We start from the raw sequence: 11,495 nt of genomic DNA on the forward strand, positions 1-11,495 counted from the left end.
GGCAGGCGTCCCGCCGATACCCTTGGGTTCGCCCTTGGGAGAAGTGGGGGCGTCACAGAGGAGGCGTCTCAATGGAAGGATTTTAGACCGATTAGTCTATGTAATGTCTGTTCGAAAATTATTTCTAAAGTTTTGGCTAATAATTTGGGGAAACTGCTACCCCAAGCTAATTTCTCCTTAGCAGATTGATTTCGTTCTAGGGAAAGGTATTATGGACAACGTGTTACTGGCTCAGGAGTTAGTGTTAGATTTGAATAGGTGCCTGTCCATCCCAAATTTAATTCTTAAACTTGACATGGAGAAAGCGTATGACAGAGCCGAGTGGTCGTTCCTGCTATTCATGCTTCGTGGTTTTGGGTTTTCGGAAGGAGTGGTAGACCTGTTATTCAAAACTTTCTCTTCCTTGTTTTCTATTCTTGTTAATGGTCAACCAATAGGTTTTTTTAAATTGAGTAGAAGGGTTCGTCAAGATAGGGTGATCCCCTACCACCCGGCTTTTTTCTTTTTGTGACTGAGTTTTTGGGTCGAGATATTTAGGAACTAGGTCAGACCCATATCGTCTCTACTGGAGTGAAGGTACCTTACCTGGCCTTTGCCAATAATATGATAATTTTTACTCGCTGCTCGGATTCTTGCCTGGTGGCTTTGCGGGATTTCTTATTGTTTTACCAAAAACATTCGGGACAGAAAGTAAACGTGAGTAAGTGCGTTTCTGGGGTTTTCAAGAATGTCTTCGGAGCAAACCAGTTTAGTTGAATCGGTTTTAGGCTTTTCTAAACAGTCGTTTTCGATGAAATATTTAGGGATTTCTTTGGTTCTTGGTCAATTAGGTATGACGCTTTTAAATGGCCACCTAGCAAAATTCTGTGTTTGGTTATTTCACTGAAATTTGAAGTTACTAATCATCAGTGGCAGGATTATTCTGCTTATGCATGTGCTTGGTTTGCTCCCTCTGTATATGTTACAAGCCGTTTGCCCCCTAAAGCCTGTCTTGGTCGTTCTGGGTAGGATATATAATTTTTTCTTGTGGGACTCAAACGTGGAAATGAAGTGTTTACATTGGGCAGCTTGAAAAAAGTTATGCTCGGTTCAAGAAGATGTTTTGAGAGTTTGGTCCTTTTCTGATATTGCTTGGGCCTTCGCGTGCAATTCGTGGTGGAGTCTATGTAAAAAGGAGTCAAGTCAAGCGAATTTTATGCATGCAAAATATATTAAGAATCGTCACCCCTCTTTGGTGATGATTGATCATTCTCCAGCCTCCTGGCGGCGTCTGCTTGATGTTAGGGAGTTTGTGGAGTTGCGCATTCGATGGAGTCTAGGTAAGGGCATGGTTGATTTCTAACATGATATTTGATATGGTCAAGTGTCATTGGCAACAGAGTTGGGAGTGTACAATCCCCCGCATTTTCTGATAAGGGAATTCTATACCAATCATGGTTGGAATGTGTCTCGGCTCAAGCAATGGGTTCCGAGCCTCATTGTGCAGCACATTACTCAGGTCCAGTTTTATCTAGATCAAGATGATTTCTAGGTAAGGGCATGGTTAATTTCTAACATGATATTTGATATGGTCAAGTGTCATTGGCAATAAAGTTGGGAGTGTACAATCCCGCGCATTTTCTGATAGGGGAATTCTATATCAGTCATGGTTGAAACATGTCTCGGCTCAAGCAATGGGTTTCGAGCCTCATTGTGCAGCACATCACTCAGGTCCAATTTTATCTAGATCAAGATGATTTCATGGTCTGGCTTCCATCCCACACAAGAAATTTTATGGTAGCTTTAGCATGGGGGAAAATTTGTCAGAAGTGAAAATTCTTAATAGATCAATATGTGTGGAGTTCGTTAGTTCCGTTAAAGATCTCATTTTTTGTGTGGCAACTCTTGAGAAGGTGGCTTCTGCTTGATGGTATTCTACAGAGGAAGGGCCTAGCATTGGACTCTATGTGTAATTGCTGCAGATCGGCACCAGAATCTGCAAGTCATCTTTTTCTCCATGGTCCAGTGGCAAGGGGTGTACGGCAGCATTTTTCCGAAATATTTGGGATGCTTCCCGGCAATGTTTCTAGTGTTTCTTCTCTGTTAAGCCATTGGTTCCTCTCCCACCCCAAAGTGTCAGTCTCACATATATGAGTCTTGATTCCTTTGTTGATTCTGTGATTTTTATGGAAGGGCAGGAATTCAGCCCAGTTTCAGCCGTGCTCCTTCACCCCAAATCGGTGATCTTTCATATTGAGAACTATATTAGTCAAATGGAGAAAGTAGGTTTGTTTACATCAAGTTACTCTTTTGGTGATAAAGATTGTCTGTGGGTGGGGTTTGGGAGGGCGCGGCGGCGAAGGCTGCGTATCGAGCTTGGGATGGCTCAAATTAAACTCTGATGCAAGTGTGGCGGACGACTCAATAGCTGGAGAAGGATTGCTGTGCAATCCTCAAGGACAAATGGTTTTTTGCGTGCTATAAGGAATTCGGGGACTTGGATGTGTTGTCAGCTGAAGCTGCTTCACTACTTGCAGGATTACGTTTCTACGATGATAAGGGCTTTAGCTTGTTAGTTGTGGAATCGGAATCTCAGGTTCTTGTTGAGTTGGTTCACTCTGAGGCGTTGTCTAACGGCCATTTTGCAACACTCTGCGTGAGATCCGACATTTCCTTAACAAGCTCAGCGGGTCATTGAGTCATTTGTATAGAAAAACAAATGCGGTAACTGATACTTTGGCTTCCTTGAACTTGGGAAATAAAAAATATTAGGAGACATTGACAGTTCTTCCTGCTAAGGTTCAAGCGTTGGTGCACTCTACTTGTCTTCAAATACCCATAGTTAGGATGGAGTTAACGTGACAATTGTTCTTAGCTCTTTGTTATATTTCTTTTCTGATGTTTTTTTTTCTTAGCTCTTTCTTTTTTTATATCAAAAATTATAATTATGAAAATGTATAATGATAAAAACCATTATTTATATAAGTCCAACTTATTTTAGATTAAATAGTCTAATTTCTAAACTAGGAAAGGGTCCTATAAAATTCATACCTCACACATCAAATAATTCTACCTCTATGAAATTGGTTAAGGGCATTCCATTCTTCATAGAGATGTTGTCAGCTCTTTGACATGTATCCCTAGCATCTCGATATATGGAAGGCCAATACAATGCTGATCGCCAAACTTTAGCTATCATTTTGGATGTACTAAATTGTCCACCAATTTCTAAATCATGGCAACGACACAAAATGCTACTCACATCTTTCTTGGAAATACATCGTCTAATCATTCTATCTACGCAATGCTTGTAAAGTAATGGCTCTTTCCAAAAATAGTTTTTGGCATTATGGAAAAACTTCTTCCTTTGGTGATATGTTAAATACTTTGAAATCACTCCACTTGCCAAGTAGTTTGCAATGTCGGTGTACCGTGGTGACTTGCTGAGAACCAACAGGAATTCATCAGGGAAACTCTTTTTAACGAGAATTTGATCTTCGTTTGGGATATATTCAAAGTATGACAAGTGATATACCACCAAGTTTTTCAATCCCTTTTTATCTTTGATCTCTAAATCAATTCTTGCAATAACCAAATCCAATATATTAGTTGAGATTGGGCATCCTTCTTACTCAATAAACATTTAAGAGCTATGTGGTTGGTATAAATAATGACTTTAGATTCTACTAAGTAGGATCTAAATTTGTCTAATGCAAATATAATTGCAAGAAATTGTTTTCTCCATTGTTGTATAGTTGATTTGGGCCCTGTTGAGTGTCCCACTGCATAGTAAATCACGTGTATTCTCCCCCTATGTTTTTGCCTAAGAACTACCCTCATAGTGAAGTCACTAGCATCGCACTTTAATTCAAATGACAAACTCCAATCTGGCGATGCTATAATTGGTGTGAACTGAACTCCTTTTCAACCTGTTGAAAGTAAGCAAGCAATTATCATCAAAGTTAAAAGAGATATCCTTAACAAGTAAATCACATAATGGCTTAATTATTTTGAAGAAATCTTTGATGAATCATTGGTAAAATCCCACGTATCCAGGAAAATTCCAGATTTCCATTATATTGTTGGGTGGAGGCATCCTCTTAACAACTCCAATCTTCACCTTATCTATTTCAATTCCCTTACATAAGATTTTATGCCCTAGGACAATTCCTTCTCGTATAATGAAATGACATTTTTTTTCAATTGAGGACCAAATTATCTTCTCGCAACTGCAAGATCAAATCCAAATTAGTCAAATAATTGTCAAAAGTTGAACTAAAGACAGAAAAGTTATTCATAAATATTTTTATTATTTTCTCAATGTATTCTGAGAAAATGGCCATCATGCAGCGCTGAAATTTGCTTGGAGCATTATACAAGCCAAAAGGCATCTGTCTAAATGCAAACATACCATATGGATATGTAAAAGTGGTCTTTTCTTGATCTTCCAGAGCAATCACAATCTAATTATAACTTAAAAATCCATCAAGAAAGCTTTAAAATTCATAACTAGTCAATTTCTCCAAAATTTGATCAAGAAAAGATTATGAAAAGTGGTTCTTCCTCATGGCAGAATTTAATTTTCTATAATCTATGCACACCCTCCATCATACCATAATTCTAGAGGGAATCATCTCATTATTTTTACCTTAAACTATAGTGATTTCACCTTTTTTAGGCATTACATATATCAACCTTATCCGTACACTGTCAAAAATAGAAAAAATTATACCTACGTCAAGGCATTTAAGAATCTCTAATGTTACCACCTCCTTTATGTTTGGGTTTGTCCTTCATTATGTTTCCACTACCAATTTGCAATCTTTCATTAGGATCTGATGCATATAAATAGTGGGGCTAATTCCCTTAATGTTAGAGATAGTCCATCCTACTACTCTTAGATGCTTCCTTACAACGCGCAAAAGTTTCTCATCACTTAGATCTGTATTCATAATAAATGATAATGTATCATGATTACCAATAAATGTATATCTAAGATGAGTAAGCAATGGTTTGAACTCAAGTTTTAAAACTTTCTCGTAGAAAGGTGGTTGATGTCCTTTGTTTTGCTCTAATCTTTCATACATCTTTTCTTATACGAGACTTGGATATCTAAATACTGGATCATCTCTTGCACATCTTCAAAACCTTTCTTATTAATACTTGGATCACTTAAACAAAATTCAAGAGTATCATAGTTAGTTTTAGCATGCTAAAACTCTTGAGTTAATTACTCAATCACACAAATAGCATTGACATGATCAGTGACGGAATGGTATATTTCCATATCACTCAAGTTGAACTCCACCTCCTCACCTCCAATTTGGAATTTAAACTTGGCATGTTTCATATCAATTATTGTACTTGTAATCACCAAAAATGACTTACCAAAAGTAATCGATATATTTACATCTTCTTCCATATTCAACGCTAAATGCATAGAAATAATAAAATTTTGAACCATAATCAAAACATTTTTCAATACTCCCATTGGATACCTAATGAAACTATCGGTAAGTTGCAAAATGATGTTAGGCTACGTTTGGTTCTACAGAATTAGAATTGAATTAGAATTGAAATTCTATAGAATTGGAATTCTATGAATTGGAATTCCAAATCATTTCAATTCTTTCGTTTGGGAAATGTATAGAATTGATACGGAATTTATTTGAAATTCCAAATTCTTTGTTTGTATGAGAGAAGAATTCATTAGGAATTAGAATTGTTTTCATGAAACATTTGCTTACATAAAATTTTTCTTTTTTTTTCTTTTTTATATAATAATTTCTTTTTTTCTTACATTTAGCTAATTTTTACTAAAGATTTAAAAGAAAGAACCAATTTGTGCCTTTAATAATTTATTTTTTCCCACTCTCATATCAATTTCTTTGGTGAACATTTCCAGATGGTATAGATATTGGCATCCAACCAAAATTGGACCTCACCCCCTTAAAAGTAAATCCCCAATGACAGTAGCATATTTCTTAAAACATGGTAGAATATTGGACAGTGAATTAGTCACTAATTAACTCAAATAGTACGTTTGTAAAACAATTTAATTAACATTCTCAACAAATAAATTCAGTTTACTTGACAGACAAAGGAAACAATCTCAATTACTTTCCAGAAGCAACAAAAAAGGAAGACCCCAAAGCATACAGCTCTGCTCCCCAACTAAAGACCCTACAGCAAGCTCCATGGTATGACACATCCAGCACTTAGAATGCTGGTCCATAAGTCAATACCTTAAGTACCTAGATATGAAGAACATCAGATATTGGTGAATACCATGGATAATGCAAACAAATTTCAGCATCTCAACAGCAAGCTACGTCTCACACAAGTAGGTTTATTCTTCCAAAGGCACAGGACTGACTGACAAATAAAGATCTCAGACATTCTTAGCAGAGTTTATGAATTCAACTAAGCAGGACGGCGAAAATCAATCAAGAACTTTTCCTATTTGTTCCATATGTTCTTCATTTTCTTAAAAATAAATGACAAGAAAATGACAAAAGAACTCATCAGAATTTAAAAAGTCATGGATACACGATGGAGTAGTAACAACTTTTACTTGCTCTACTTGGGCTTCCAGCAATCAGCTCAACTTCTTCTACAAAAACAACTTCAACTGGAGATTACCCAAAAAAAAATCAATTACCAATGTGCATCAATAGCCAATCCTTTTTTAAGTCATCTCCGAGACCAGAAAAAGTGTCATACTTTGTCCTGTCATTCATAAGTAAGTCAATACCCTTCAACAATTGAAATCTATCCAATTCAATTTTAGATAACTCGTCTTCCACCATTTTTGTTGTAACTTTTGAGCATTCTGAATTTAAGTACTTATCCAGTGAATCTGCCATTCGTCCCAACACTTTGTAAAGTACTTGAGAGCTCGTTAGTTTTCTCTTTGTGCCACGATCATTTGTTGAAGATGAAGCTTTTGATTTTGACCGTTGTCGAGCTAGCAGTGCATTCATAACTTCATCTTCTAAAGATCGTGAATCAGTCTCAAATGATTCCTCTACATTAGCAGACTCTTCAACTTCAGTTTCAACATTAGCCTCAAAAACAGTTTGGGCACCCTCTCCATTTGCACGATCTTGTGAAAACAGTGTACAGATATCCTCCCAATTTTCAACCACAATTTTTTTTCTATAAGGAAGAATTTTTGGATTCTCACTTACTCGAGCATTCCATACATCCTCATCACGAACATCAATTCTACCTCTAGAGTAGTCCCATATTATCGCAGACCCAGAGTTACATGACTGGAGCAGTGGGTATAGGATGTCATAGTGTTTCTCCCATGTCTTGAAACGAGATAAAATATTAGCCTTTGTCACAGATATATTGAGCTTATCGAATAAAGCATTCATTACTACGGTGTAGGCTGCTGTCTTCCATGCACATTTACCATCCAATTTGTTTCCTTGGTTCATTTGGTCAATAAAACAGGTGCCCATTACACGATCCATTTCAGGAGTCCAAGTGAAATACCCTTTGCCTTTCCCTTTTGACTGAGATGTTGCTTCAGATGCCATATCTAAGGCAAATATGCACCAGAAAAACATCACAATGTCATGTTCTTAAAAATAGATTCAACAGCCACTGCATTATAGAACTAAAAGTGAGAGGCAAATATGCACCAGAAAAATCCATACATATGTTAAATGAAGAACTTATGATGACTTATTTGGACGGAACCTTTTTGCAAAAGCAATTTGGAGATGTTGCTAAGATCATCACTTATGTGCACAAAATAGTTTGGAGATGTCCTAAACTTATTCTGGTGACTTAAAGCTTCTACTGGTAAGGATTTTCCAGCACACTGCAACAAAAGAAAGAAACAGAAAAGTCCCGACAAAGCTTTCTTTCTAGAAACAAGACTACATTGTGGAGCCTCCGGTTCCAATTTCTGTCACCAATCAAACTGGAAGTCAGTAATGACCCCTGTATTTTGAATTCCATATCCATTCAAGCAGTAGTATGATGTCGTTCATTTTCCCCCAAAAAGAGACCATATATATCAAAGAGCTCAAGTGAACATCGACAGAAAGAGAGATTACTAAATCACTCAAAATGCAGAAGACAAAGGATAAGTCAGTAGAAAGTGGATTTAAGTGCTCAAAGCATGCCAAACATCCAAGCTGCAGGCAAAAATCAAATTTTCACTTAATGACCTTCATGCATATGTGAATTAACAACTTCAAAGAAGTCTCAAGCACCAGTTAAAACATAAAAGACCTTGGTAATTGCTGGTAAAACTATTTTAGCATACATCTATATATCAAGGTTCTCCAAATTCACTACATTATCTAACATGTACAATAAACGATAACAGTAATCTATGCGTCCTCAGCATCACTCATGCTTGGACGAGTATCAATATAGAATTCTGAGTCCAAACCATCCATGATCCTTCCTCTGTTTACCAACATGTAGATGTACCGGCTTTGTCAAATTGGGCACCAAATTTGACAACATTGTGGAGCCTCCGGTTCCAATTTCTTTCCTTTAATGTTTAAATGGTTGAGGGAGTAATGACAAAATTTCAGTAACCTAATGCCAATTCCTAAAAGTACATGGTAAACTGAATCTGATTTTTTGTATTTTCCACACCTTCTTCCTATCTTCCATTTTGGACCCAAAGCATTTGGTTCGATGTAAGTTTTTAAGTTTATATATGTGACCATGTAACATAAGAAGTTCTCAACAAAATTTTTGATGAGGTATGCCTCCCTTACAGAATGAAATCATAAAACAGTCTAGTCTAAATGTTAGAAAATACTCTTGTTGCAGGCAGCATAAAAGTGATTTGATCAGTTTCTGGACCAATTTCCTTCTTCTTTTTCTTCCAAGTAAGATAAAATACTAATCTACTCCTCCTCTTACACTCTGTGCATCCAAGTAAGTTATGAAAAACCTAGCGAAGGGCAAACTTACCACCGAAACCATGCACTAATAAACTAAACTTTATGAATGGCAGAGGCAAACATCAAGGCAAGACTCGAGCCATTGAAATCATGCAAGGCCATCAAAAACAAAAATGCCATCCCAGGGACTTCCACCCCATCCAAATTACCAAAGCAGGTAGTAAGTACTGAAGTAAGGTGAGAGGGCCGATTCACTGGTACGATCTGAGAGACATCAAATCACTGGCCATCAGAGCACGAAAGGGGCATAGCCGTTAGAGTCAAAGAAATTCAGAATTCAATATTCAATGCTGCAAAGTTAAAAATCGAAGGCAAAGGAGAGCTTTTAGTTGTTACCTTCCGGACTGAAGAACCCAGTTCGGAGCAGTCTTGCGATTGCTGAAGTGATGGGTAGATGCGTGGCAGAGCGATGCCGGAGACGGTGGTGGAAGAGACAAAATGTTAGGGTGGCGGTGAAGGGGATGACGCACAGAAGAAGCACTTGCGGTTGAGGAAAAGTGACTAATTAGATCGCGAGAGAGGGCTGCTCAAATAGTTGACCCGATTTTAATTTTTTACCCATTAGGATCCGCGTACTAACCCGAATAGGAGGTGAAATTATGGAATTGGAATTGTAATTCTTAGGTCCTACCAAAGAATTGAATTTGTGGAATTGATGGCTCGTAGAATTCAAATTGAATTCTAATTCTCTGGCATTGCCGGTGTCCAAACTAAAGAATTGGAATTGGAACCCCAATTCCAATTCTAAACCCCAATTCTATGGGGAACCAAACGAACCCTTAGTATATTTAAACTCACTTAACCCCAATTGTCTTGCTAAGATACAGTTGCATCAAGGTTACATAATGTTTTAGAAAATTCAATACTACAAACTATGCAAGGGATAGAAAAACTACCCGGATCCTTTAATTTAGATGGCAATTTATTTTGATTAATAGCACTGCATTCTTCTATCAATGCTATAGTTTCATAATCCTCTAACTTCCTTTTGCTCGTCATGATCTCCTTGAGAGAATTTTCATAGGAGGGAATCTACAAAATGGAATGTTAATATGTAATTAATGGAAAACATTGTATAAGGTTTTCAAATTCTTTATCATTCTTGGCTTTCTTCAATTTTTAGGAAAAGTCACTAGTGGTGGTATAGGAATAGTCTCGAATAGTGAAGTTTCATGAAATTTCTCTTTCATTATGCCTATTTCGTCTTTGCCTTCCCCTACACTCTCACCTCTAGCATTAACTTCTTCATTCTTACTCTCTTTCTCCTTCTCAACAATAGGAGAGTCACTTATTTGCCAATCACTTCTAAGAGTTATTGTTTTGACATGCTTCTTCGGGTTTGTTTTGATTTTGCTAGGTAACTCTCCTAGATTCCTAGAATGCAAGGCTCTAGCTAGTCGACTTATTTGGACCTTAACGTTTCTATACATTATAGTAAGTTGGTCCAATCTTCCCTTAATCCTCTCAAATTTTTCAGAAATTGCACTAACCCACCTATCAATTTTGTCCTTTAAAGTATTAGCTAGTTTCTCTATAGTAAACTCCCAAGTAGGTTTAATCTCCATATCCATAGGTCTAGGTTGAAAACATGGTGAATTTTGCGGCCGTTGTTGGTTCGCTTGGTCATTCCATCTAAAATTTGGATAATTTTTCCATTCTAGATTGTATATGTTCAAGTAAGGATTGTTTTGTGGAAGCTAATTATAATTGCTAACAAATTGCATCTGTTCATTTGCACAACTGAAATCATCATGATTTTCTCCACACACACATTACAATAAGCTACATTAGTATGTAAACTCAAATTATAACCAACATTAGTCACACGTGCATTCAATATCTTTATCACATTATCCATTTTGGCATTCAACAAATTGAGACTATTAAGTTCAAACATACCTGTCACTTTTCTAGTATTACCTCTCTTATTAGCCTATTAATAATTATTTTTGCCCATTTTTTCAATTAATTCATGGGATTGGTCAATTGATTTACCCATCAATACTGCTCTGACTGCAGCATCCACATGAGTTTTTATAGTGAAGTTCAATCTATTATAGAATATCTGCACAATGAATCAAAAAGACTGTGATGTGGACATTTTTGTTGTAACACCCTAAATTGCTCCCATGCTTCATACAAAGATTCTTCCTCTTACGGATAAAAACTAATTATATTTATACTTAACTTAGCAGTATTTGTTGGTGAAAAATATTTGTTTAAGAATGAACGAGACAAATCAGTTCAACTAGTAAAAGTATTAGGTGGATGCTGTGAGAACTTGAAAATTCACCTATATTTTTTCTTACAATTCTCTTTTATTCTGAATAAGTTAATTTATAAATTCTTTACTACTAATTTACTCCCTCAATAGTTGCAATAAATAATAGAATCGAGAGTTTTACTTTTACTTTATAGTTAGAGTAAACTAGGATTATTGTACATTTTGGTAGTGGGATCAGTTGGTGAGGTGTGTGTACTAAAATTGGTGGATAAGAGCGAGTTTTAAAAAAGAAAAAGTGTGTGATTAGAAGTGCTAAAAATAAGTTAGTGCATCATAAGTTAAAACAAAAATAT

The 11,495-nt window shown here is 36.4% G+C and overlaps 1 long non-coding RNA gene and 1 other non-coding gene across 3 annotated transcripts; one reads left to right on the top strand and one right to left on the bottom strand.

Annotated features, from left to right (window-relative positions):
* Window positions 1–8,237: 8,237 nt before the first annotated feature.
* On the bottom strand, window positions 8,238–9,438 carry LOC140016307 (uncharacterized). Of its 2 annotated transcripts, none has more exons than XR_011822689.1 (2): window positions 9,255–9,438; window positions 8,238–9,122 (listed from the first exon to the last, which is right to left on the bottom strand). It is a non-coding gene; the product is annotated as an uncharacterized lncRNA (long non-coding RNA). The 2 variants fall into 2 exon arrangements; XR_011822690.1 differs by having other exon boundaries at window positions 8,238–9,140.
* A 1,563-nt stretch (window positions 9,439–11,001) lies between these two features.
* LOC113715282 (small nucleolar RNA R71) lies at window positions 11,002–11,108 on the top strand. Its single transcript, XR_003453918.1, has one exon. It is a non-coding gene; the product is annotated as a small nucleolar RNA R71 (small nucleolar RNA).
* The last annotated feature ends 387 nt before the right edge of the window (window positions 11,109–11,495 follow it).

Source organism: Coffea arabica, chromosome 10c, assembly GCF_036785885.1.
Source record: "Coffea arabica cultivar ET-39 chromosome 10c, Coffea Arabica ET-39 HiFi, whole genome shotgun sequence".
In the NCBI taxonomy this organism is placed as follows: Eukaryota; Viridiplantae; Streptophyta; class Magnoliopsida; order Gentianales; family Rubiaceae; genus Coffea; species Coffea arabica.